The sequence below is a fragment of the Acinonyx jubatus genome, chromosome D2 (assembly GCF_027475565.1).
Source record: "Acinonyx jubatus isolate Ajub_Pintada_27869175 chromosome D2, VMU_Ajub_asm_v1.0, whole genome shotgun sequence".
NCBI classification, from domain to species: Eukaryota; Metazoa; Chordata; class Mammalia; order Carnivora; family Felidae; genus Acinonyx; species Acinonyx jubatus.
In genome coordinates, this window is record NC_069393.1 from 51,891,681 (window position 1) to 51,918,502 (window position 26,822).

At 42.4% G+C, this 26,822-nt stretch overlaps 1 long non-coding RNA gene across 2 annotated transcripts in view; it reads left to right on the top strand.

Annotated features, from left to right (window-relative positions):
• LOC128312615 (uncharacterized) overlaps positions 1 to 26,822 on the top strand; it is a 73,577-nt gene that overhangs the window by 20,456 nt on the left and 26,299 nt on the right. The window contains exon 3 of one of the 2 annotated variants that reach the window (XR_008292114.1): positions 19,681 to 19,736. The exons of the other annotated variant lie outside the window; for it this stretch is intronic. This is a non-coding gene — a long non-coding RNA (uncharacterized LOC128312615). The remainder of the gene's footprint in view (positions 1 to 19,680; positions 19,737 to 26,822) is intronic. 2 annotated transcript variants of the gene reach the window in all.

A 26,822-nucleotide genomic window follows, 5' to 3' on the forward strand; every position in this document is an offset into this window, starting at 1 on the left:
CTGTCCTGTGCTTCTGATGGAAGAGCTCATACAGCTGCCCTTCTGTTCATCAGCCTCCGTTGAGCTTGGTTTTGGTGTCCAGATGGAACACAGGTGGAATGTTGGGGGCAGGTAAGAGGAAGAGTTTTCTGAGGCCTCTGAGCAAAAGAAGGGAAGGAAAAGTGAGAGGTTGCAAGTGCAAGCAATGCCTGATGCTAGTAATGGAAGGGGAAGCGGCGACAATAATAGGGGGGAGTGCAGCATGGAGATGAGCCCCTTGAGGGGAAGAGAAAATTAGTTCTTCAGCCTGTCCCCTGGTGGCTCCACTGGCACAATACAGCTGGGTTGTGTCTACTTTCATTCATCCGAAGAAGTCCTGTGTGATTGTGGGGTGAGGGATGAATGGGAAGCAGCGGTTAGGGGGCTGGCAGAGAAAGATAATGGCAGTATACACCTGACCCGTATAAAGGATGCCAACACTCATAGCTTGTATTGCCCTATCGTATTCTTTGTTGGGCCTGTTTTCCAGCAATATAAAAGATGAATGGAATCAATGGAGCATGCTGACTACTAACGGTCATATATAGTGCAGAGTTCTCACACTTACCTTATTTAGTTCTATAGCAAACTTGTGGGTTGATGTTACACCCATTTTACATATAAGGAAAAAGAAGCTTGGTAATGGTAGCTACTTGTTCAAGGGCCCCGAGCAACTAAGGGACAAAGTCAAGATCCAACCTAACATCTGCTGGATGCCAAAGCCTGTTTCAGTTTACTCTCCATGTTGACTCCAGAGATCAGCTGGAGGCATTGTGTTCGTAGTTTAACAGGGGCTTTTAAAGTTCTAATTTGACTCAGTCAGTGTTTTTTAAATTTATGTGAACCTAAGGATTCCTGGGATGTTTGTTAAGATGTATCAATTCCTGGGCTCTATTCCTAGAACTACTTACTGGTTAGAATCTCTATAGGAGGGGCCTGAGTATCTGTTTTTGTTTTTTTAACGTTTATTTATTTTTGAGACAGAGAGAGACAGAGCATGAACGGGGGAGGGGCAGAGAGAGAGAGAGGGAGACACAGAATCGGAAGCAGGCTCCAGGCTCCTAGCCATCAGGCCAGAGCCAGACGCGGGGCTCGAACTCACAGACCGTGAGATCGTGACCTGAGTTGAAGTCGGACGCTTAACCGACTGAGCCACCCAGGCGCCCCCTGAGTATCTGTTTTTAACATGCTCCAAACTTGATTCCCCACGTGCTCAGGCAAGTTTGGTGAACATTGGTATAGGCAGATTTTCATGTTTATGGATATAAACTCAGCTGGCTATAAAGTGTTTATCTTTGCAAGATTTTATGTGGTTTAGGAAGTAAAATCTCTCATGTTATATTTATGTACTTTCCCCCAATCTCTGTCCAATCTGCTCAGATTTTTTTTTACATTGTGACATTATTTACTTATTTATTTTTAACATTTTTAATGTTTATTTATGAGAGAGAGAGAGAGAGCACGCGAGCATGAGCAGGGCAGGGGCAGAGAGAGAGAGAGAGAGGGAGACACAGAATCTGAAGCAGGCTCCAGGCTCTGAACTGTCAGCACAGAGCCTAATGTGGGGCTCAAACCCACAAACTGTGAGATCATGACCTGAGCCGCAGTCGGATGCTCAACTAACTGAGCCAACCAGGCGCCCCAAATTAGACCTTATTTAAAATAATCAGTGAAGACTATGTCTATATTAGGAGGTAAGGCTAAAATGCAGTGATACTTTTGTCCCCTGTGGTGACATTCCCCATTTTACTTTGTATGTTAGAGCTGAACTATTTATTTGCATGAATTGAATTGAAAGGAATTCTCTGGTTAAGTGGCAAGAGTTTGAATTTTGGTTAACACTGAGCTATAAAAGGCCAAGATACATATTTAACTTCTTAACGTTGCCTTTGGTAGCCCCTGGTGCTTTTCCAAGCTTTGTCCGTCTGATGGGTTTAGGAGAATGTTGTTTCTTCCACATCCATAAAAATCAATGAGAGATAGAGATTTGGGGGAATTGTAAAGATAATTAGGCCTAAACCATTTTGGATTGAAGTATTCTAATGTCAGTTCTAATAATGCTTTTCAGGAGTATGGGGCTATACATGATACTCATGAAACTTGCACTGTCATAGGAGGTCAGCAGAGATCCAGTATTCTAGTTCCAACAATTGGCAGGTTGCACAGGGGAGTAGAATTCTCTAATAAGTAACAATTTATAAAATTAATACCCTTTGAATACCTCTAACCCCTCCAACCAACCTAACATCAGCATCTAGCCAAATTAAAACCATAAATAAATTTTGCAAAGATGCAGGACTTCATGAAGCATTCTGAAGGGTGATGTTGGAGAATTCCTTGATTTCAGACAAAGCTGTTAACAAATGTGAATCTGGCGGAATTTGTCCACCTATTAATTGGAGGAGAGATAATTGACAGGACGATTCCAAAGTGAATGATTCGAATATGAGATATTTAAAAAGTCTTCAGAAAATGGATGAAGTCCTCTAATATTTTTGTGAGAATGACTATTTTTATGATTATGCCACAAAATAAAAGGATATTACTATTAGGCTATTATGTAATGTAGGAAAAATTGTACCAAAAACCTCAAAACTTAGTCATTTATTGTTTGTTCTATGAATTGGAGCACACTTACTATTATTTTCCAAATGTGGTCTAATGTAAGATATAATCAATTTATTTTTATTTAGATTTATTTATTTATTTATTTAACATCCAAGTTAGTGCTTATAATGCAACAATGATTTCAGGGGCAAATTCCTTAATGCCCCTTACCCATTTAGCCCATTCCCCCTCCCACAACCCCTCCAGTAACCCTCTGTTTGTTCTCCATATTTAAGTCTCTTATGTTTTGTCCCCCTCCCTGTTTTTATATGAGTTTTGCTTCCCTTCCCTTGTGTTCATCTGTTCTGTGTCTTAAAGTCCTCTTAAGAGTGAAGTCATATATTTATCTTTCTCTGACTAACTTTGCTTAGCATAATACCCTCTAGTTCCATCTATGTAGTTGCAAATGGCAAGATTTCGTTCTTTTTGATTGCCGAGTAGTACTCCATTTTGTGTGTGTGTGTGTGTGTGTGTGTGTGTGTGTGTGTGTGTGCGCGCGCGCGCGCGTGTGTATAACATCTTTATCCATTCATCCATTGATGGACATTTGGGTTCTTTCTATACTTTGGCTATTGTTGATAGTGCTGCTCTAAAATTGGGGTGCGTGTGCCCCTTCAAAACAGCATACCTGTATCCCTTGGATAAATACCCAGTAGTGCAATTGCTGGGTTGTAGGGTAATTCTATTTTCAATTTTTTGAGGAAGCTCCATACTGTCTTCCAGAGTGGCTGCACCAGTTTGCATTCCCACCAGCAGGCAAAAGAGATCCTCTTTCTCCGTATCCTCACCAACATCTGTTGTTGCCTGAGTTGTTAATGTTAGCCATTTTGACAGGTGTGAGGTGGTATCTCATTGTGGTTTTGATTTGTATTTCCCTGATGATGAGTGATGTTAAGCATTTTCACGTGTCGGTTGGCCATCTGGATGTATTCTTTGAAGAAGTGTCTATTCATGTCTTTTGCCCATTTCTTCACTAGATTATTTGTTTTTTTGGGTGTTGAGTTTGAGAAGTTCTTTATAGATTTTGGATACTAACCCTTTATCTGTTGTTTGCAAATATCTTCTCCCATTCCATCTTCATTCTTGAAAGATAAATTTCCATCACTTTTGCCACTCTTTAGTGTGTCACTCTTTACTACAAACTTTTATTTATTTATTTTTTCAATGTTTATTTACTTTTGAGAGACAGAGAGAGACAGAGACAGAGCGCAAGTGGGGGAGGGGCAGAGAGAGAAGGAGATGCAGAATCTGAAGCAGACTCCAGGCTCTGAGCTGTCAGCACAGAGCCCGACGCAGGGCTTGAACTCAGAACACGAGATCATGACCTGAGCTGATGTCGGATTCTTAACTGACTGAACCACCCAGGTGCCCCTTTACTACAAACTCTTACATCTTGTTTAGAGAGGATTCACTTTAAGTATGAGGATTAAATGAGTTTTGACTGCAGAACATCTAACATCTAGAACAGTGCATGGGGTCTATTAAGGGTTCTGCCATTTAGTTATTTTTGTTGTTAAAGTGTAATTATTTTTAGCAGCGATTATACTCTGGTAACATGTTTAACATTTGGTCTTCACAACAATTACCATTTATTACATGCTATTTATTAGACACACTTTACATATATTTTATTTGATTCTCACTAGGAGACAGGTGCTATTTTTCATCCCATTACAGTTAAGGAGCCCGGTGATTAGTAGTAACTGTGTCACAGCTGGCAAGTGGGAGCGCCAAGGCTTGAACCCAAGTTTGACAGCAAAGACTGAGATCTTCCTTCCCTTCTTTTTTCCCCTTTCTCTCCCTTTTTTCATTCCTTCTAAATTATTATAGAAACTCTGAAACATATACAAAAATGGCAAAATAGTCCCATGGACCTCCCAGATAGACTTCCTTCAGGTTCAACAACTATCAACTTGAGGCCAATCTTCTTTCATCTCTATTCCCAATCACCCCTCCTACCCCAGATTATTTGCACAAAATTCCCGACATTTTTGTCAGCTCAGCTGTAAATTTCAGTGCATATTTCTAATAAATAGGTACTCTTACTTAAACACAACCACAGTATTACACCTAAAAGAAAATAACAATGATATTAACAAACATCCATAGAGTCTGAGATTTTCCTGATTATCTCATCAATCTAACATTTGGTTGGTTCAAGTTAGAGCCACACATCACATCTGATTCATACATTTCCTTGGATCTCTCTTAATCTGTAGATACCTTCCCTCTTTTTTTGGCCCTGAAACGTATTTGTTGAAGAAACTGATGTTTGCCCTGTATATTTTTTGCAATCTGGATTTTGATGATCTTCACCATGGTGCTGTTTAGCATCTGTAAATCTGTAAATTTACCCTTTTTATTTTTTATTTTTATTTATTAAAAACATTTTTTAAATGTTTTTTTTTTGAGACAGAGAGAGAGAGAGAGAGACAGAGTGGGAGCAGGAGAGGAGCAGAAAGAGGGAGACACAGAATCCAAAGCAGCTTCCAGGCTCTGAGCTGTCGGCACAGCCTGATGCAGGTCTTGAACCCACGAACCATGAGATCATGACCTGAGCTGAAACCAGATGCTTAACTGACTGAGCCACCAGGCACCCCTAAATTAACCCTTTTTAAACAAAATTTTTGAGCTCCTTTGTTTAAGGTTCTAGGTTCCCATCTACCTGGTTCCCTCCCACAGGGAGCTTAGAGTCTAGTTAGGTACACAGACACTAAGTAAGCAAATAAATAGATGTGAAATTTTATTTATATCCTCTAATATATAAATATGCATTGCTTATGATATAAACACAACTGTATTCATCCTTCTAACACTGTGAAGTAAAAGGTTTTCTGTTATACCAAAGAAACCATTATGATGTCAAAGGGAACCAGACAGGATTCAGGCCTTCCTTGTCACATCAACTACATGATACTATGTAGTTGAGGGGGGTGGGTGGAGGAGGGCAGAGGTGGATGGGTGGGGGTGGGTTGGGGTGGGGGTGTCCCTTACCATCTCTGGACTCTGATGTCTCTATGTTTAAAGTGATAGGTAGTTGCAGCCCTAGGCCTATACCCAGTCAACTGGAGAGTGGGCAGAGTGTGTGTGTGTGTGTGTGTGTGTGTGTGTGTGTGTGTGTGTGGCATCGACAGGACACTGAGAAGTATGGGGAAGTAAACTACAAGGACTTTATAGCATCTCCAGGGACTGGCAAACTGCAGGGAGGAAAAACCGTGTAAAGTACAGTAAAAAATGTAATAAAAATCAAGTAAAGCCATCACCAAGTCTCCGCAGTTCACAGTGCTAAATTCCAAGCCAAAAAGAAAGATATAAGCTGAATATTTTAGCAAATGTCTTTAGCCTCAGACACCTGGTTTGGAAACACCACCACCTGTGCTGCATTAAACCTGCGAAAAACCCAGGAAGGAAATACAGTGTATGAGGCCAGAAAAGGGTGGGCTCCTGGATCCCTTAGGTCAAACAGCAGGCTGTAAATGACTCTTTTCAAAACAGACATATTACTTCCCAAGATTGCGGCCTGCCACAAAGGAAGGTACACACAGCGGTTGTTCCCAGCAAGAGTTATACTATATGGCTATTAGGGGGAATAGAAGCAGCTTGATTCTTGCCAATGACAGGAAATAAGGTCAAGTAAAGATAACAGGTCTTTGAATTAAAGAGGCTTTAAACACACATCCTGGCCTCACGGCTGTAGTAGCGAATAAGAATTATGGAATGAAGCCTCGGGTTTTCTTACTCCCTTTAAGCGGCACTCCTGAAACACACCCTTTCCCTGATTAATGCCAAGGAGGCCTGTGTAGGGAAGGCACCAGCTTCCTCTTAACTTTGCCTTGTTTATGCTCTTTCTAAATAGACCTCACTGCCACGTTGCTAGTGAGATCTGGTCTGTGGGGATCATTTCACGAGCTAAGTCTCACAAGTAGCGTAGTTGATAGTCTTGGTGGTAAATACATATAGATTTAGAGGTCAAGATTGTATTACTTTTGTCTAGGTAATGGGGAAGGGAGCTCGCAGACCCCAGGAAGAGAGGGCCAGTATATTTCTATGTTGCCATAGTTTTCAAAGACAAGATAACCAAACAGCCTTCACTTAATTAACAAGACAGCAGTTCAGGGAGAAAAACAAAACAAAACAAAAACAAACATCAAAAGATTGTTTGTTGTGTAGAGAAACACCTGGTTGTTAGTCTGCATTCCCTGCCCTGTTGTGCAGACTATATTTATTATATACCCACCTTGATTTTTCTTCCTCCCTGGGTGGGATGGTTGGTACAGGAGTAGGAGTAGGGAATAGAAGTGGGGTAACTGATTAGAACATTTAAAAAAGCAATCCAGGCCAGCTGGTTGTTCTACAAATAACCAGCTGATTGACCAGACTCTACCTTTTTTTTTTTTTACATTTATTTTTGAGAGAGAGAGAGAGAGAGAGAGATTGACAGACAGACAGACATAGAGCATGAGTGGAGGACCGGCAGAGAGAGGGAGACACAGAACCTGAAGCAGGCTCCAGGCTCTGAGCTGTCAGCACAGAGCCCGATGTGGGGCTTGAATCCACAAACTGTGAGATCATGACCTGAGCTGAAGTCAGACACTCAACCAACTGAGCTACCCAAGCGCCCCCAGACTCTGCCTTTTATGATGTTTGCTGACCTTGGTTCTGGTGCACAGGACATAAACCTGGGTTAGCTTTTCACCCAGAACTCCTGAAGAAAGTACAAAGATTCTTTGTGCCTTCAAAGTTTCTCTTTTCTGATAATCAAAACAGAAAAAAGACCTTGATGTGACAGTTAGGTCAGGATGCTGCCCTAAATGGCTGAGAGACATTATTTATTAGACACACCCAGAGGTGTGGCACTTGGAAAGTGAGGAAAGCGTTACGTGAGGGCAGAGGTCGGAGTCACCTGTTTCTTCTCTATGGGCCCTTAGGCAAGGTACTTTACATCTTCAAGCTTGAAAACTGGGAATAATCACAGTATCTATTTGTTAGGGTTGTTAAGAGATTAAGTGAGGTAATCCAGTGTTTAGCCTGATACCTGGTGCAGAGTAAGGAACAGTTCTGGAAATGCTAACTGTTTATTCACCGTGTTATCATTGTGATCTTTATAGCTTACATATACCCTCTTTGGCTTCATGGGGAGTCTATAAACCTAAAGTTTCAAAAATATCATTTCTATTAGGTGGAGAATGGTTTGAAGGCCCACTGAATTTCTTTGCCATGGTTTGATTTTAATAGATCTTTGGTTCCTTGGTTTTTACCTGAATTAAAAGCACAATTTTTTGGTTCTGGAGTGTTTAAAGGCTTTTAATATGGGTAGGATGAATTTTTTTGATTTATTTTTTATGAGAGCAATTCATGTTCATTGTTTTTAAAAAAGGTAAATAAATATTGGTGAAAAAGAATATTATCAGTAATTCTACCACTCAGAGATTACCACTGCCCACATGTTGGTGAATTACTATTGCACATGTTTTGAAACTTTTTTTTTTTTCAGTTTTATTTTTTAAGTAATCTCTATACCCAATGTGGGGCTCAAACTCAGGATTGTGAGATCAAGAGTTACACGCTCAGCCAACTGAGCCAGCCAGGCGCCCTTGCAACCTTTCACCTAATTGTGTATTGAATGTCTTCCACATCATTAACTAGTCTTGTTTACTGGCAACAGAGAATTCTATCTGTGAGGCCCCTCATTCATTTTAGCGATCCTATTATGACCTTTTCAGTTTTTCCACTATCAAACGGCATCATTGTTAAATCTCCATTCACCAAAATCCAAGATGTGGTTTCCAGCTCTGGGCCTTCCTGCGACCTCTGCCTAAAACCTATAGGTTTTCTTGAAAGTTAGAAATCCCCTACATCCCAAACTAATGCCAAGGATACCCCTTCAAAAGGCCGGGAAGTTAAATTCCTCTCTTGTTCCCCAGTGAGAAGAGGCAAAATTGGGGTCATTTTCATGGCAGCTATTACTGCATGTGAGGTGCTCCAAAGAGGCATTCCTGTCCTTGCACATTTTCCCCTAATCATAGGCAATTTCCTCATTGCAAAAGCAACCTCACCTTTCACGGGGGTGTCAAAATGCATCATCCAAATAGATGGTCCTTAAGACAAGGGAAAAGTTTACACACGTGTGCTCTGTGCAATGCTCTAGTGCTTTTAGACAATGTCTCACCTTCTATTCTGGGCAGACGTGCCTGGGAAGGGCATTTTCCTGTTTAAGCAGAATTTGGACTCATTTGAAGGATATGTATGTGACTTCATTTGTAGTTGAAGATGGGTTTAATCCTGGAGTGGGGATTTCAGAGGGGTTTGGATGTATGAGATGAGCTGCTAGAAGGGCACAGGGGGTCTTGTGGGAAATTGGGTTTGCTTCCCAGACCTAGTTAAGAGCTAGGCTAGTCCTGGTCAAAAGTGTCAAGTAGGTGAGGGTTATCTTATGGGCAGTGCCTTGCCTTTTCACTGCCCCCAAGCACTAAGAGCATTGTGGACCTCCTGGGGAACTTCTGGTTCCCACAAAGCCAGCTGCTCAGGCTGTCTTTTAGGGAAGTCCCTCATTTCAGACTAGCCCAAACCTTGTCCTAGAGGAGGAGAATGATTTTCTTTCTCCTGGCAGACAGACGTCTGTAGGGACACAAAAGTTACTATAAGTATAAAACACTTTCCTGTGAGTTGAAGCTGATGCTTGGGGTGTTTAGGAGGAGTATGTAGAGGGGTCACCAGTAGAGTGGCCAGTGAAATACAGGACACCCGGTTTAATTTAAATTTCAGATAAACAGCAAAGAATTTTTTTTTTTGGTGTAAGTGTGTACCCTGAGTACACTCTCTTATATTTATGATCTCCCCCATCTTTTGAGTTGTTTTTCTCCCACCTAATTTGAAAGACTTTTTTTGTCTTGAGCAATCTTTCCAAATCATTGAAATGAGATTCAGAGAAATAGTAACTCTCTCATCACACTTTTTTCTTTGCAGTATGTAATGGTTAATTAGAGCACACAGTGTAACAAGTAAGCAAGCTTGGGGACAATGACTTTTTTTTTTTAATGTTTATTTTTGAGAGAGGGGGAGAAAGAGCGGGAGCGGGAGCAAGAGCAGCGAGGTGTGGAGAGAGGGAAACAGAGAATCCCAAGCTGGCAGCACAGAGGGCGATGCAGGGCTGGAACTCACAAACTGTGAGCTCATGACCCGAGCTGAAATCAAGAGTTGGTTGCTTACCCAAATGAGCCCTCCCAGGCGCCCCCCAAGCACACCTTACTTGTGAAGAGCACAGACTTACTCGTAAGAACAGTCTATGGGAGAGAGGCCAGCCAGGCCAGATGTTCAGCTTGCTGCAGGCAGGATGTTTTTCAGAATGATCGGTGGTCAGCTGGTGAATTTGTTAACTGGAGGCTAGGAACGAGTAGACTGTGGTGCTAGGCACACAGTATGTGTTCGGGGAACGTTACCGTTGTTGTTGTATTAGCTGTTCTGTTGTCAGAGGCTTAGTTTGTTTATAGTTTATGATTTTATGAATAACAATGTGGTAAATAGCCCTGTAGTTTAAATCTTTGCAAAAATCCTCAGCTGTTTCCTTTGGATGATTCTGAAAATTTTGTAGATGAGAAAAATGAGATCTAGGGCAGCAGGGCTGTGTTGATGGTGGCTTGTGAGGAGGTGTTGTTACATTTTCAGGAATTTTGTAATGTGGTTGTTCAACACAACCATTTAAAAAGTTATATAAGCATAGCTGAATTATAATGAAATAAATTATTAATTAAATAAGTAACAAAGACATAGGTCATACATACTCAAAATGTGTTACTTCCTATTTATTTTACTGTGTTTTTCTCTAATTGAAGCTCTTGGGGTTATTTGTGTCTATTGTATGTGTAGGGTGGAAATACTAGAAAATGATGGGCTACTATGTGTCTCTTTCCAGCTCTGTTCAAAGTGGTATCAGTACAGATGTCCGTGACCAAGTAATGGCACGTTACCTGGAAATCAGCCACGGCGGGAGTATTTATACCATGGAAATCAGCAAGTGGTACAAATCAAGGCGTTTTTTTTTTTTTTAAACTGTTGTTAAATGTTTACGCCACAGTATTTATACCACTGCAGAGAAGTAAAATAGCTAAGTAGTTATTTTCCTGGAAAAGGAATCCATCTCTCCTGACTCTGTCAGAGAGTTTTGGACCATGTTTTGGAAAACTGTTCTTGTTTTTTTAATCCTTACCTTATTGGCATCATCTATTAAATCTCTAAACAGTCTCCATTCAAAAGCATGAATGTATATACAGGCTACCGAGAAAGTCATAGAACTTCATTCAACAAACATTTATTAAGCACCTGCTGTGTGCTAAAGACAAAGAAGACAAAGACAAATAAGACAGAGAGCGTTCTAAAATAGTGATGCCCCAGACTGTGGGTTACAGAGTTCATAAAGACCTTAAGTCATTGCCTTATATTACATTAAATAAAATAAGTCAAGTAATGCATACATTTATAATAGACTATAGATGATTTTTGTTATTAACATATTATGTAAAATATACACATGGTAACATAAGTTAAATATATAAACACACACAGTTGCTTTATTATCACGTGGTGGTCTGCACTTAAAGTGTAAATAGAGTCCTATAGTGGAGAGAGTTCAGGGAGGCAAAAAGTTCAGTAACTGAGAGAGAGCATGAGCTCTGAAGTTAGTCTGGCTTGGGTTTAAATCCTGACTTGATCCGCTGCTAGTTCCATGACCTTGGGCAAATTATTTAACTGCTCAAGCTTTGGTTTCCTTATTGTATAAAAATAGCAATCCCCTCATAAGGTTCATTTGAGGAGTAAACAATAGTCTAAAGTGCTGTATGACTGGTATGGAGTCAGCACTCAGAAAGTATCATCTTAACACAAACTTTGAAGAAGTAAGTCTTAAAAGAGAAGGATATTAATTCTTCTGGATTGCACACAATTCATGTATTCCTGATGTTTGAATTTCTGCTAAGTGAATCCTGGTTTACTCTGGGCAGGATTACCTCTAGTCTTAGAGTGGGGGCTATATAAGAGCTCTTTGCAGGTATGCAAGGTGCCCCTGAACCTCTGTGCTTGTCCTTGTCCTCCTGCGAACATCTCATCCGCTACTTACCTCCCCCTCTCCCCTTACTGTGTCTCACTTCCAACCTCAGCAGAGTCCACCGAAACTGCTCTTACTTGGGTCACCAAATATTTCCTGGCTGATCTTTTTATGGTGTTTGACACTCTGATGACTGCTTCTATCTTTAGATATGGTGTGGCCAGTTTAACTTTTAACTTCATGTACCCGAAGGTGGAGAAACTGAAGGCAAGGAGGCATGAGGAAAGAAGTGGGGAAGGGTAAAAAATATTTGTTAAAGCTGTGTTTTCACTTTGGTTTCTTTTAAGAATGAATATTATTCAGAGAAATATCAGAGTGGAGTATGGCTGTGTTTTTAGAAAGTGAAGTGCTTCTTGTTAGCATGATTAGTAGTGATTCTACAGTCAGAATTATTTAGTTACTCACATGTATACCTTGTGTTTCATCTGCCTTCTTGCAGCTCAGATAGCCCTCTGGGGTAAATTCTTCCTGGAGGAATATACTTTAAGAAGCATTTTAAGGGCACCTGGATGGCTTAGTTGGTTAAGTGTCTGATTTTGACTCAGGTCACCATTTTGCAGTTTGTGAGTTCGAGTCCTGCATTGGGCTCTGTGCTGACAGCTCAGAGCCTGGAGCCTACTTCAGATTCTGTGTCTTCCTCTCTCTCTCTGACACTCTTATGCCCTGTTTCTCTCTCTCAAAAAATGAATAAACATTAAAAAAAAAAAAGAGGCACTTTTAGTGAGGGTCTTTTGGTGAATTTTCTCAACTTTTGTTTACCTAAAAATGTCTTTACTCTTATTTTTGAAAGATAGTTTCTCTAAGTACATGATCTTAGGTTGGAAGTTATTTTCTCTTGGCACTTTGAAGATGTTATTCTACTGTCTACTGACTACTGTCATTTTTTTTTTTTAACATTTATTTGTTTTTGAAAGAGAGAGACAGCATGAGCAGGGGTGGGGGAGGGGGAGAGAGGGAGAGCCAGAATCTAAAGTAGGCTCCAGGCTCTGAGCTTTCAGCACAGAGCTGGATGCGGGGCTCGAACTCACAAATCGTGAGATCATGACCTAGGCCGACGTCAGGAGCTTAACCCACTGAGCCACCCAGGTGCCCCTGACTACTGTCATTGTTGTTGAGAAGTCTTCTGTCAGCTTAATTTTCATTCCTCTGAGAATTCTATCTTGGCTTTTTGGCTACTTTTAACATCCTTTCTTTGTCTAGAATTCATCCTGCTTTGAATTCATTGGAATTCTTGAATAAGAGATTGGAATTTGATCAATTTGGGAAAATTCTCAACATTCTCTTTTACCTCCTTCTGGAATATCAATTAGATGTCTGTGAGACCTTTTGTTTACTTACCCTCTCTTTCATATTTCTTGGTTTTCTTTTTGTGTTGTCTTCTGTTTAATTTCTTCACATCTATTTGGTTTGTTTAGTTGTGATTTTTTTTTTTAAACCTGTGGTTTAACCCTTTCATTGGATTTTAAACTTAAATGTTAATATTTTAATTCGAAGAAGTTAGAATTGGTTTGTTTTCAGATGTGTTTTTATTTGTGTTTTTGATTCTTTTATTTCTTAAAAACATTAAACATTCTTATTTTATATTTTGTATCTAATAATTTTAATATCTGAGGTCTTTATGAATCAGGTTCTGTTATTGGTTATTTCTTCTGGCTTTTACTCTTGGTGGCTTGTTTCCTTTTGTTTTATGTAATTTTTGATTGTGAACTCATTTGCTTAAAATTTTTATTTTATATGAAATTTTCCTTGCCTTTTTTGGGGGGCAATGCAGGTACTATAATTTGTGGCCCTAGATCTCTGTCTGTGGTCAAATTCGTGGTTATAAAATCTCAGGGAAATTTTATTGTTATTTTTGGTATTGTTAGTTTTACCCAGAGCCAGGACCATGCCAGCCCATTTTCTTTGTTGTATGCCCCTGCAGGGTGGGTTTTCATCTAGTTCGGCTTTTTCTCAGAGCCTAGGCTACTCGAGTCCTGGCTTTCTGCAAGTTGGTCTGGTTCTTCACTATGAAGTACCTGCAGATCCATAGGTGTCCCCAGCGTAGGCAGTCACTGAGCTCTGGTCTCTTGTTTCAAGCTTGGCCTCAGGGAGGTGAGGTACTCTTGTTTTTTGGAACTTTGTTTGCTTATTTAAAGGAGGACTTTCTATATTTTGTTTAGCATTTTAAACTTTTTTTTTTTTTTGGTAGCCATAGTGTTTCAGTTACCTAGGTCGTTACATTGCTGGAAATGGAAAACTGTGTGCTTTTCTTTTGATTGCTGACATTCTGAGTGTGCTTTTATTATATCTTGCAGCTGTTATTTCCTGGCAGCCCAAACAAAATTAATTTCTGACAATGTAAACCAGGAGCAAAATAGAATTCATTTGACAGAAACTGACTTTCTAGGAAACTGGACTCTTTTGGGTAGAGCCAGCTGCCATAGTGGCCTCTTGACAGGTATTTACTGAGCATCAAGGACTGCTAAGGAATGGCAGAGCTATCTGACAGACATGGGGGGGGCCCATCATGTTGATAAGAAATTCACAAACCAGCATTATAGATTCCCATGATGCCTGGATAGGAAAGACCAAAAAGCGCTCTTAGACTAGTTTCTTATTTGCAGATGAATGGACTGGTACCATACAGAACATTTCCTTCAGGGTCACTGAGCTGGTTAGCAGTGCCTGGGACTCCCCTCAAAGATATAAATGCAAAAATTCAATATGATTTCTAAAACTTTGCTTGTGAATTCACTCAAATCTCTGTTCACTGAACATTAATTGAATACCTTCTCTATGCCAGGTCGTAGGATGCTTTTTAGATAGTAGGTACTCAGTACATGGTAACGTATACACATATTTACCTATATATAGAACCAGACCCTCAACTACTTATAAGTATCTCTCTTCCCCCTCCCTCTCCCTCCCACCTCAACCCTGAGCTTCATCCTTCCACCTAATATAAGTGAGAGGGTTTAAGGCTGGTGGGAAGGAGAATGACGAAGCAGGAAAAGTTGCTATAGAGCCCACAGGACATGGTTAGGACTGGTGAAGCTCAGAGACTTTATTCTTGGGACTGACCCAGGGGAGGAAAAAAAAATCAGTAAGAGCTGGCCACTGGCAGGTATTTGAGTCTTGACACCACTGCATAGTAGCTGTTAGACTAGCTCTGAGCATCAGTTATCTCTTCTGTAGAATGGGAACTACTACCACGGAGTGCTGGGCACTCAAGAGACACTGTCCTTGCCTTTAAGAACGTGTGTGAAAAACTCAGAAAAGAGATTTCTGCAATGTCCTAAGTAACAAGAAAAACTCATCCTCAACCCATTATGAACCCATTAGTTCATGTGACTCAATGAACTAGCTAGGATGGATGTTTTTGCAGCCTGGCTTATACTGGCAAAGAAAGATTCATTTCCTGGGAGAGCCCACCACTTTTCCTCCTCAAGAGGATGAAGCTGCCAAGTTTTGTCTTTAGCTTTCATTCCTCCAACAAGGCTACTATCATGTAGATTACCCAGCCACTAGGTGGCCAGAGTTATTCATAAAAGGCTGCACTTAGCAATGAAATCATAAAATTCTTAAAGTTTCTTGTATTTGGGGAATTTGCTTTGCAAAATGGAATCCTGTTTGAGTGTAGAAGCCAATGAAAACAAACAGGAACAACAAACCAAACAAACATCTTGACACCCCAGGAAAAAGCCGCAGCTCACTGATGAACGAGTGGATCCAACTGTGCTCCCAAAGACAACTCTACTCATTCAAAAACTGTCAAGAGTAATTTTTCAGAACTTCAAAGTTAGGTTTTTAAACCCCCTTCCAGTTCCCACCATGGAAGCAGGATTCCTGGACAGGTCCATTTGAAACAGCGTTTGCATGACCCAAGTAGCTGGGGCTGGGTGGGGTGCTGGCTGCTTGGGAGAGGGTGTTCGAGGGGGGAGGTGTGGACAGCCATGGGCTATGGGAAATAGGAAGGTCTGCAGTGAAGAGTTCTTTTGCAATAAAAACCTTTTAGAAACCGTGCATGGCGGGTGGCATCCCAGATGGACCTCTGCTGGGTCTGAGTTTATGAAATGGTTCTGCCTGATATCTGCTCCACTCTCAGGGTAAGAAGAAAGTTTGCTTATTGAGGAGAGTGAATTGGACACAGATGCTGCAGGCCATGGGCTTGCCCTGGCTTGCCCGTCTTCCTGGCAAGACAAGCAGTTATTAGAGGCTGGTGACGACTCCCTGTGTCTGGGGACGAGCTGTCTGCATTTCTAGGAGACAGCTCCTTCCCAAGGGGAAAGAAAGGTGCCAGGCTGTAGAAGGGTCCAATTATTGGCGGCTCTATTTTGCAGAATGATTGTCTTTGAGTGAAGTATGTGTTGTAGAATCAAACTTGGCATTTTTAATTAACATAAAAGAATCTCAGTTCTTACATGCCTTATATATGTATAAAAAAAGAGGAATTCTTTACACACTTCTCAGGAAATGGCTTCAGAGCTGCTTTGCTGCCTGAGAGTCTTCTTGGACAATGTCCTATGGGAAACTGAATGCTTGATTTCATAAATGGGTTTTAAATTAATTTGTCTTTTGAATAATACTTTTGTTCAACTTTCTTAGGATTTCTGAAAATCTTTGCTATTACTATCAAAGGTAGCCATTTCTGCTAACATGGTTGTATTCCAATCTGAAGGGTTGAATGGGCCATGGCTGTCTTACCAGTGCCAAAGTGTCTGTGACAGAAGAATTTCCCAGGAGCTGTGGATATGTATGGCCCAGCATTATAAGCTCGAAAGCTGGCAGCCACATTCCAGGGTCTTGGAGTCGGTCTGTGTTTGCTGGCTAATGGTTCAGAGGACCATTCTGACCTTGATCTTTGAGTAAACCAGTGAGTTAATGCCACTAGCTCCGTGACTACAACAACAAGCAACTCTGGATTTTGGAATCCCACTGGACTTCTAATCCTAGCTCTGCTATGTACAAACTGTGTGATCTTGTACAATCTAGCCAACTGCTCAGAGCCTTGTGAAATGGGGAAATAACTCCTTCCTCACAGGGCTGTGGGGAAGACAATAAAATGAGATAATGTGTGGCAAGTGCCAAATTCAAAACTTGTCAAATGGACACTCAATGACTGACTACTTCTACCCTTCAGAGTCCACCCCACTTTGAAAAAAGGGTCATAATCAGAAAGGTTTCAGGTTCTTTTTTTTTTTTTTCCTTTTTGCTTTAGGCGCAGAGAACAATTTGATCCTCTTAAAGTAGATGACTCCCAAATTTGTAGTCTGGCCTTGGGATCTCTTCCAGGTTGTAGGCTTGTGTGGAATATTCGCAAGTGATGGTTCTGTTGTGTTAAACTTAAAGAATGTGAACATAAAACTCATCTCTGCTTCTGCCACCCCAGCCCCCACGAACCCCAGCCAGCAAACCTGGTTTTCCTTTCTTCTTTTTTTCTGTTAAGGACAACACCATTGTTCAAGATGCGTAGACTTGAACTTAGATTTGGTTGTCTTTGTCTTTCATCTTCCTCCCGTCAGATTCCAAACCCAGCTAAAGCTTCCTTCCTTCTTCCTCTCTCCCTTCCATTCTCCACCCTCCCTTCTTTTCTTCAGGCCCTTCTCATTGCCAGAGCTCAGATGTGATAGGAAGTGTCCATGGAGGCTGTTCAGGTCTTCTCACCCCTTTTTACCCCATCCCATCATTTCCCATCAGAGTTTCTCTGACTCTGGCATTGGCCTCTCCCATCTATCTGTCATTGTCCAACGCCTTCCCCCCAGTTCAGTTGCTTCCTCAGCTTCCTGTGTGCCATTTTCCCGCTCATGATCTTCCAAAGGCTCCATGTGGTCTCCAATAAAGAGTCCTTAGTTTAGTCTGTCCACTTTTCCCTTCTGACCCAATCTCTCATTTTCTCTGCTCTAGCCATGTATGTGCACTAACTGAAATTGTCATTCTCTTTCCCAGCCAAGCTCTTCCATCTACTCACCTCATCTTCTAGTTCCCACCTAATCTAGGAGGCCTTCTGGACGCTTTTCTTTGTCAGTTGATTGGAATTACAATCCTTCCTGACATTCAGATACTTGCTTCAGTGTGATTTCTTCATTCCTTTGTTGGAGTTACTGTCCCAGAGTCAAATAAGACATGATTGGTGAGATGCCCTCAGCAACCACTATGTAACCCTGGGAGATAATGCAGTTTAGCAGTTTAGAGTTTGCTTCTCTGGTGTCAGATGGATCTAGGTCCAAATCCCCTCTCTAACACTTACTAATTGCATGACTGAGCAAGTTTTTCATCTCCCTCACCTCTGTTCCCTCACCTGTAAAGCTGAATAGTAATAGTGCCTAATGCACATGGTTGTTGTATCTAAGGGGATAATACATGGCAAAACACTTAGCATAGTTGCTGGCACCTAGTAAGTGGTTTCATCAATGATTACTAATATCTGTTTATTCTTGTGTTAGCTGCCTGTGCCTGGTTTATCCGTAATGAAGACAGATTTTGACACCAAATTTCTTCTTCTAGGACCACGTAACCTCTAAGATGCTCAAAATGGACATCGGAGAAAGGGAAGCTATAGTTTACCAAGTCTTAAGATTTTTTAAAAATTTTAAAAAAATTTATTAATTTTTTTTAACGTTTATTTATTTTTGAGACAGAGAGAGACAGAGCATGAATAGGGGAGGGTCAGAGAGAGAGAGGGAGACACAGAATCTGAAACAGGCTCCAGGATCTGAGCTGTCAGCACAGAGCCCAATGCGGGGCTCAGACTCACGGGCCGCAAGATCATGACCTGAGCCAAAGTCAGATGCTTAACCAACTGAGCCACCCAGGCGCCCCAATGTTTATTTATTTTTGAGAGAGACAGAGACAGAATGCGAGTGGGTTAGGGGCAGAGAGAGAGGGAGATGCAGAATCCAAAGCAGGCTCCAGGCTCCAGGCTCCGAGCTGTCAGCACAGAGCCTGACGTGGGGCTTGAACTCACAAGCTGTGAGATCATGACCTGAGCCGAAGTCAGATGTTCAACCGACTGAGCCACCCAGGCACCCCGCAAGTCTTAAGATCTTCAAGGGCATAGATAATGTTATGTTCATCTTTGTGTCTCCAGCCCTAGAATGGGAATGTATTAAGCATTCGAAAATACATGATTAAGCCAACTAAATGTTGAGTTGCAAAAACTCATGGCAAACACCTGGGTCAGTTTTCATTTCTGTTTGTCTATTTCTTATAGTTGTCAAAGTAAACTCCCAGGATGCTGGGATTCACTCACTCTCTTTGTGTGTATATATGTGTGTGTTTGTGTATGTATGCGTGAATACACTCAGACACATTTAAATTTTCATTGTTCTCCTAGTATAGCTTCGCTGGATTTAGTGTGTGTTCCTCTCCCTCTTTTCCTACTCTAGACTTTTTGGGTTTGGGTTTGTCCCTGGGTCTGACCATAGGTTTGTCCTTGGATTATAACCAAGGAGAGCCTTCCTAGAAGGAAAGCCTTCCTAGAAGGAAAGCCTTCCTAGAAGGAAAGCTACCTGCATCTGACCTACTTGAGTTTGGCCCAGGAGTGAAATCTTCAGGAATCCAGCTTTCCTGATGAGCTGGAAGAGGTCATGAAAGAGAGACCCACCAGGTCTGTGGATTACTGATGAGCTTTGCCATTTTCTTGAAAATCTGTATTTTTTTCTGGGCCATTACACTGGACTTGTCACAATGTGGTTCATGCTCTATATAAGTTACTGATGTACATTCAGAGTGCTTGCCTTCTTGGTACTCCTTAGGTTCTGGGGACTTTAAAGATAGAAATTGAATGTGTGAATTTTAATTCAGTTCAACACATTCATTGAGTGTTTATTATGTGTCAAGCACCATGTTGGGCACTTTTTCTGGAAAGATTGAGATACTTAGCATTTGAGTAGTTGCTAGGGTGATAAGTGAATGGCAGGTTGGGTTGTTCTTCTCCCTTGATCTCTTTCTACCCTTTCTCTTCTCACTCTTTCTAGGAAAAGGAGGCTCTGTGAGGAGGACAGTGCATCAGAGTTGTGGCCACTATTACCAAGTAAGCATTTGTCTGTATTGTAAAGGTTTACTGTGGACAGCATGAAAGATCTGGTGCCCTCTAGGAGTCTGGAGGACCGCAAGGATCTGCTTTACCCCTCCAAATGAACCAAGGCCCAGAGGGAGGACCAGACTGGTAGAAAAGGCCCAGTTATTCATCAGGGTGGAGGGAAGAAAGAGACTAGAGAAGAAACGAGGGAATCCAGGGAAGGACCTTATAGTTACTATCTATGAGGGCTGCTTTCCTCCAGGGTTTGGGAAGCCCCAGAGCTGGAGAAGCATTCATAGTCCTCATGGCTGGTGCACTGTGGCCACAGTGGGATAGGGTAAACTCCTACTGCCTGACTGCAGACAACATTTCACTAAGGTCTGATCATGTCATTTCTTCTAAGCCTTTGATTCCCCAAAACTATCACTTTACTCCAGCTGTGGGCTAGCATCACTCTGGTTCTGTGGCTTTGGCTGAGCTGACATGGGTGGGGCCCGTGAAGCTCTTTGAACTTCCACGTCTGGAACTTGGGTCTGCAGGTTGTCTGCTGACCCGGGCAGAGGGTTCCTAAAATGCCACCCCTCACCCTTCCTAGCCCTGCTGTCTGCCTCCTTCCCCAAGAGTGGGTGAAGGGATTGCCATGGGCCCATAGCTTCTCCTGGCCCCATCTAGGGAGATCAGAACCATCTTTCCTGGGGCATTTTTGGTGGAGAAGATGCCTTCTTTGGTTGTGAGATCTGCAGCTAGACTGCCCTGGGCCCTTCTTCAGACTTTGCCAGCTCTTGGCTTTGTGGTTTGAAAGCTCTGGCTTAGGGAGGAATAGATGTCTCAGGACTGAACTTGGGAATAGAACAGACAAGGGGCCTCTACCCAGTTAGGGATGGAAGAGGAAAAGAAAGCAGCAAATAGAACTGAGACAATAACTGGAACTTGAATATATTAAATAACAAAAATGAGAAGGGGATAGCGGTCGTTCACTGTTTCCTACAAACCTTAATGCTTTCATACTAAGGATGAGGAGAACTACAGGGGTATGCATCTTCTGCCTCACCCCCATGGTGCCAAGTGGTTTGGAAGGAAGGAAGCTGATAGGGCTGTTAGGAAGTCAAGGTCACCAGACCATGGACATTGGAGGGTGCGGATCAGAAAGGAAAAACACATATTATCACTCATGGGGGTGAGTGGATAAGAAGCCTTTTCCCAGGAAACCACAAATGAAAAATCTAGTTCTTACACTAGGATTCATGCCCCTGAATTTACCAACAGGTCTGAAGCTCATTAACAAACCCATGCCATTAACTTTCATGTCTGTTAAAGAGAGACTAGAGCATGCCAGACGAGAGCTCAGCTCTGAGTTAGACTGTGCATGTTTAAATTCTGACTCTGCCGCCGGCTGGTTGTGCAACTTGGAGGAAGTGATTTTCCCTCTCTAAACCTTTTATGTATGTATGTATGTATGTATGTATGTATGTATGTATGTATTTCTGAAATGGATAAAGTAATACCAGCATATTATTGCTATTGAGAGAATTAATGGATTAGACTCTATAAACTGCTTGGCATGGACAATGCCCAATAAATGGTGGATATTATTACATTCAGAACACTGAAGTTTTAATATTGTCATGAGCTTGTTGGCAAGCATAGCTGACTTAGTCGTTATATATTAATATTTCCTGATCATACTGGGCCATCTGGCTCTGGCTCTGGAGCAGAATAGCCTTCCTGGGTGCATCCTGGGTGTGCATGGGTAGGTAAGGTAGTAGGCAGATACAGTGAGGTAGGGCTTTCTTTGTCTCCTGCCAGGGACATCAGCACAGACCTGGGCCTCTAGGAAGACCTCAGAATTACAGGTGTGTGGTATTTCTTTTTTTTTTTTTTTAATTTTTTTGAATGTTTATTTTTGAGGGGAGAGGGCGGGGGGGGAGAGAGAGAGAGAGAGAGAGCGAGCGTGAGTGGGGGAGGGGCAGAGAGGGAGAAACAGAAATCCAAAGCAGGCTCCAGGCTCTAGGCTCCAAGCTGTTGGTACAGAGCCTGACGCAGGGCTCGAACTCATGAACCATGAGATCATGACTTGAGGTGAAGTCAGATGCTCAACTGACTGAGCCACCCAGTTGCCCCAGCATGTGGCTATTTCTACATGGAATATGAGGCTGGGGTAGAGATCACCATCTTCGGAGGCCTTCTGTATACTCTGGGCAAAAGGGTCTCTTATCACAGAATGTTACAGAAACTCCTCTTCTTTCACGGACCATTTAGGAATACTGAACTAAAGGCCCAGTTTCATCTTATTTATTGGGACCTGGAGGGCACACTTGAACTTGGCTCGCAGTTTAGGTTTGGATACATGAAGTTCTGTCTGATAGCCTGGGAAGGGATTCCCCAAAGAGGGTCAGGCTTGAGAGAGGACTGTGAAATCCCTGGTGGGAAAGTCACGTGGAATTAGGAAGTTTGGAGGGGACAGATTACGCAGCAGGGCTAAGAAGAATCCAGGTACACGTTGGCTGCATTCCCATGCCCACTCCCCTCCCAAACCCCTCACCAAAGGGTGCTCTGGAAAAGGGCTTGGTGCTGAAGCAAGAGCTGTCACTGGGAACCCAACACCTCTGCTGCAGGAACCCCAGGGAACAGGAGAAGATCCTGTTAGGTGGTCCACAGGAGCCCAGTGGCGGCCTGGTTAGCATTCTGGGGGAGTCAGGGTAATAGTAACTGAAGCAATCACAGGGTAGTGAGGCGCAGCAAGAAGCTGCTCGGCTGTGCTTTCTATAGATAGGCTGACCTAATACGAGTGTCTGCCTCTCCGTAAAGGGCATAACAGTAGTACCTACCGTCCAGAGTGTGGAGAGCCTAGAACAGTGCCTGGCACATAATAGGAGCTCAGTAAGTGTTAGCCAGTATTGCTGGAGAGAGTTTCCCAGATGGAACTCCTGGAGGGAGTAGTTGGGAATGAAATCAAGGGAAAAGCCTGGGCAGTTTGGAGTATGTCTGTAACTGTTAAAACAAGGGGCGTCTGAGTACCGTGCACACAGGGTCTACTTCCTGCCAGCTCTCTCTCCAGCTCTTTGGTCCCTGTGGCCTCTGATCCTGGGGCTGGGCCCAGAGAAGACACTGGCTTGTGTACAGCTCATGGTTGATTCGTATGCATGAAACTGATGGCTCTGCTCTGGGCTTATTGAAACAGCCTAATCTGGGCCGACGAGGACAGTATTTCTAAAAAGCCCTGACTATTCCCTGTGCTTTGCATTTGGCACAGGGGTATATGGTAGGAAAACCTCGCTTGGTTTCCTCACTGTGTTCTGTCAGTGGGGAGATTACTGTCTGCACTCCTCTATTGCTGCAGCTTGTCTCCCCCACTTGCCGACAACCCTGTGCTGCTGAGATCCTACTCATTTTTCAAGGCCCTGCTCATGTTGGGATAAATCATTTCTTGTTCCCAGATGCTTTGTTTACACATTACCATTGGTCATTATCCCATTTGTTCTGCAATAATTCATGCACCTCTGCTTCCCATACTGTATTCTCAGTTCTTTGAGAGAGCATGCACACACATACATGTCTCTTATTTATCGTTTTATCCTCCATGGGGTTATGTAATGTAAGCAATATCATCACCCCCATTTTGCAGATGAGGAAACTGAGGCTTAGAGAAAGTAAGTGCCTTGCTCAAGGCCACCCAGCTGGTAGGTGAAGGAGCCAAGGTCCGGGCCACCCAGGGACCCAGCCTTACCCACTGCACCCTGCCTACTTTCATGGGAGGAGCCTAACTATTACAGGTATCGAATTTGGTCAGCTTCACCAACCTTGTTCTGAAGATGATCTACAATATGTATTCCTGACATCCGGGGGTGATAGAGTATTTCCCCTTTTGACAAAACTGTGTCCAAATGATTGCCAAGATCAACATCTTCTTGAATTGTTTAAAAAAAAAAAAAACGCTGCCAGGAGTTTGAAAAGAAGGTGTCATACAGTGGCAATGCCACTTCTTTAGCACAGACAGGCCTCTCTGGGACTGCTGGATACATGAGTGCTCCCTCAAATTCTAAGCCCTCCAGTTCAGACGCTTTTGAGTCAGGCTGCTTATACTCAGCATTTGGAAGGTGTCTCCCCTACCTCCCCCCCAGCTAACATCCCAGTTCTGCTAGCTGAGTAATTTCTCCCGGAGCATTAACACATAGGGTCTGTTTGTGTCTTAGGAGAATGTTCTAGTAACTCCTTTTCCCTTTTCTGCTAAAGTCATTGAATTAAATCATCCTCTCAATGAAACTTTAAAAATCCATTAATGAAAATGTTAGTATGTTAACAGAGTACTGTGATATCCATCTAGATTTAAATATTTATTGGGCAAACAGGAGAAATGGTTAAATCCCCTTATGAAAATCAATCAAAACTGCCCCCAAAGCCTGGTCTTACAAATAGTGTCACATACCAGCCACAGTCACCCTCTCATCTGCTTTTCTGGCGCTAAATTCAGTCAGCTGAGACCAAGCTACCATGTAAGGAACAGATTAAACTAACATCCATCAAGGTGAAAGATAATTATTGCTTGTGTCAGACAACACCTGCTTTTGTAGCATTCCTCAACTTCGTTAAACTGGAGACAGGCTAAACTTTCCACCGAATTTTCCATTTGACAGTTGCTCCAGGCAGTGTGTCTGCAGAGCACCCTTGCTATGTTTACATTTTTGAGGCAGATTAAAAATGTCATCTGTGAAATATAACCCAAAAATCTCAAACTGTAATATATTAACATATATAAATATAGGGGCTGAATGGGAGTCAGACTAAAGGGGAAGGCAAACCTGTAGCTGCTTCTGGAGCAGAAATCTTTCATCGTACATCTTTTATGACGTTAAACGTGCAGATTGTCCACAAGATACTCTACATACTTCAAATCGTGGTGGTGTTGATCACTCTTCACTTTATGGTTTTAGGATTATTAATCATTTCTCAACAGCTTGTGGTATTTTCTTAGCAGTGGAGAGCCAGAAAGTCAGGTGCCACTTGGAATATGTGAGCTCTGGGTTTCCTTTCCATCATCCCATTTCCCTGGTTACGATGACATTTGTACCTGAGAAAGGAATCTCTGACCTGGGGCAAAAATCTGAAATGAAGGTTTTTTTAATTGAAAAGTGGCCCTGGCATGGCTACTGCAGAAGTGTTAGTGTCATTGCCAAGGACACTGCTTGGGTTGTCCTGTGATGGAAAACTGGAGAACAAAAAGCAGAGGAAGGACCCTGGGATCCTTCCAGGTGTTTAAACTGGGACACATTTTCATATGCATCCAAGAGGTGACAGAAAAAGCACTTTGTTGGTTCCTTTCTCTGGGGGAGGGTTATGGACCTGCAGCATTTCTGGGTGTTAATCTTACTCTTAACATCTCTGTTGACTTCAGTTACTATTTCTTTTGACGTACTATAATTCCGAGCTTGAGCCCCATTGAAAAAGGAGACTCAAGGCTTCCCTCTGATAACAGAGTTAGACGTTAAAAGGCATTTAAAATATTTCATTCTTGGCATTACTGTAATGTATATTTTTAAGACTTCCTGTTGTCATCCCCAACTACTCTCCATGTGCACTGAGGTTCCCAGCTCTCTGATGGTTCCTGAACCTGTCCTTCCTCTGCCTCACCCCCCAGACACCCCTTTTGCTTTCATTCAGACCTGTGTATTGCCTCAGGGGGAACTGTTGTGGTAGCTTTCCCTCCTTCTTTCCAGTCTCCCCCATCTCAGACTGACTTCTGTGCACCAACATGTGTCCTAAACATGAGTTAGAAGTGTCCTAAACACTCCCCTGCTAAGAATGTCTAATCCCTTGATGTTAGGTAGCCCCCTTTCTCATCCCTTGTTGTGGCCTTCAAGGCCTTCGTAATCTGGCCTCAACCTTCTAAAAGCAGCTGTATCAGTTAGAATGCTTTTGGCTGCAAATAACAGAAATGTGACTCAAATAACGGGAAGATGCCATCTCAGAATCCACAAAGCACACCTTGTAGGGTGACCACAGGTTGTTGGTTTCAAGGAATCCGTGCTATCAGTCAAGGGCCAGGTTCTTTTCAACTCCCTGCTCTGTTCTTCCTTGTGTGTTGACTTCATCCTCAAGCTGGGTAGCAGATGGCTGGAGGGGTTCCAGGAGTCATAGCCAGACCTAACAATGTGTCTGGATGAAGGTATCCAAGATGAAGAGAGGAGGAACATGTCTCAGGGCCCCCCTTCCCAGGAGACTCCCCTTCATCTCTCACTGGCCAGAACTGGGCTTATACCCACTCCCCAATCAGCCACCAGTGTGGGGCTGGCATCACTATCAGGGCATCTGGGCCCCTTTTATTCCTGAGTAGGGAGTGGTGCTAGCTTCCCCTGAAGCACGCGCTTCATGAAGTAGAAGGAGGGATCTGAGCAAAAGTGCCATTTTATAAAGAAAGAATTAGGGAGAAACTGATGCTGGATGGGCAACAAACTGTGTCCACTATCAGGTTTTCTGGCATATGGAGGAATTTACAGTATCCTCAGCCCACCATGTTCTGCCACACCTATCATGGCTCTTGTATTTGTTCTCAAAAATGTCTTGCCTCCCCACTTCTTTCTGGAAAACTCTTTTGCATCCTTTATGACTGCATTCATTCTTGATGTTGTTATAACAAATTACCCCAGGGTCCGTGGCTAAAAACAAACCAAATTTATTTACAGTTCTTATAGTTTTGGAGGTAAGAAATCTGAAATGGGTCTCATGTTGCTAAAATAAAGGTATTCCTTCGAGAGGCTGCCCACATTCCTTGGCTCATGGCCACATCATTCTGACCTCTGCCTCTGTCTTCACATTTCTCTTTTGGATCCTCCTATGTTTCTCTTAAAAGGATTCTTGTGATTACATTGGGCCACCCAGATAATCCAAGACAACGTCCTATCTCAAGATCCTTAACCAAATCATGTCTGCGAAGTCCCTTTTGCCATGTAAGGAAACATAGGCATGGGCTCTGGGTACAGGACATGGACATCTTGGAGGGGGTGTTATTTATTTATTTACTTATTTTTTGTCTACCACAATGACCTAGCAGAAATGTCATCTTCTCTGTGCTGTCTTCCCTGACTCCATTCCAAATAGGTC